We start from the raw sequence: 1,933 nt of genomic DNA on the forward strand, positions 1-1,933 counted from the left end.
TTTTTTTTTTTTTTTTTTTTTTTTTTTTTTTTTTTTTTTTTTTTTTTTTTAGGTGCACTAGATAAAATAGGTGTTGACTGGATGAAAACTGGGTCTGATTATAGATGGAGCACCTCAAAGTATTGTTAAAAAAGTTGGCGTGGGAACTAAGAGGAAAACTACTAGCTGTGAGCTCAGACCATCAGATTTACAGTGTTCATTACATATGTCACAGATAAGTGGTTTGCAGTAAGACATTAAAGATGGATCATGTCACAGATGTTGTTATTAAGGCAGTGAACTTCATACGTGCCCGAGGTCTGAACCGCAGGCAATTCAGCAGTTTATTGGAGGAAATTCACATTCACGGGCAGCCTTTGCCATTTCACATCATGTTCGGTGTTTAAGACGAGAAGTCGTGCTGAAGCGCTTTTATGAATTAAAAAGTAAAATGCAGAGGTTTATGCATCAGAAAGGAAGGGACGTGAAGGAACTCAAAAAACAAAAAAGGGGTTCAAGATCTAGCTTTCATGGTAAATATGACAGAACACGTGCATTACCTGAGTACAAGGCTGCAAGGTCGCAATGAGTTAGTGACATATTTACGTGACTCTATTTGTGCCTTTGAGCTAAAGCCTAAGAAATTTGAGCGCCACCTAACAGCAGATAGTACTGCACATTTTCCAACTCTGAAGTCCCTGCAAGACGCACTTGAGTTTCGAGGTGATGTCAACACCAAAAAGCACTGCAACAATATTTCCAAATTAGTGAGCGAGTTCGGAGAAAGATTTACAGACCAGGAGTATTACAAATTTGACTAAATGATAGGTTGATTCCCTTTGCACCTTTGTTTAGATTACATGTGAACATGAGTGTAAATTAAATTTACATGGGGGGTAGCCACAAAGAAAAAGGCATAGAAATCACTCCCACCCGTTCCATTTCCTATATATTCCACTCCCCTCCACCCTCCTCCCTCCCTCTTATCTTGGCACCTCCTGGATGACTGGTCATCCCTGCATCCTGTCCACTGCCCTGGGTCAGAAGCAGTGTCGCAAGACACAGCGCATCCACAGCAAGGCCGCTTCATAAATTCGGCGACCCCCCCTCTCCGTCCCCTCATGTAGAAAAGGAGAAGACGGGGAGAAATCCCTTTGGGCTGCGTCAATTTTCTTCTCACACATACCTCCCCACCCAACACCCTCCCACCCACTCCCCCTCATGCATCATAGCATCATCTATACACAACCCCTCTCCATTCACCCCTATCTTCTGTCCTCTCCCGTCCTTCCTCCACAGACATTACTCTCTTTTGTAATGCCCCTTTCACCCCATCCATCCATCTCATCCTAGGACGCCCCCTCATATTCACTCCTTCCACCTCTGCCTTCCATACTTCTTTTACTAATCTTTCTTCACTCATTCTTTCCATGTGTCCAAACCATCCTAATACCCTTTCATCAACCCTATCTCCCAGATCCCTTTCCACCCCTGTTCTCCTCCTCACCTCCTCATTTCTTATCCTATCTAGCCTAGTAACCCCTATCATACTTCTCAGACATTTCATCTCAAACACATTCAAACTCCTTCTCTCTTTCTCTCTCATGTTCCATGTTTCTGCCCCGTACAATGCTGTTGGTACAATCACTCCTTCATATAACCTCCTCTTAGCATCCATTCCCAGATGTCTATTTCTCATTACACTTTTCAATCCACCAAGGCATTTACTCGCTTCTCTTAATCTACATTCTACCTCCACCCCCACTCCTCCCTTTCCTGCCACATTCGCACCCAAGTATCTGAAACTATCCACTTCCTCCAGTCTTTCACCCTTAATGCTCACCTCCAGCCTGCTGTCACTCTCTCCCCTTGTACATCTCATCACCTTACTTTTACCCACATTTATCTTCAGCTTCCTTCTTTCACACACCTTCTCAAACTCTGTCACTAACTT

Source organism: Oratosquilla oratoria, unplaced genomic scaffold (genome assembly GCF_046742065.1).
Source record: "Oratosquilla oratoria isolate Oo_2021 unplaced genomic scaffold, ASM4674206v1 SCAFFOLD167, whole genome shotgun sequence".
Classification (NCBI taxonomy): domain Eukaryota; kingdom Metazoa; phylum Arthropoda; class Malacostraca; order Stomatopoda; family Squillidae; genus Oratosquilla; species Oratosquilla oratoria.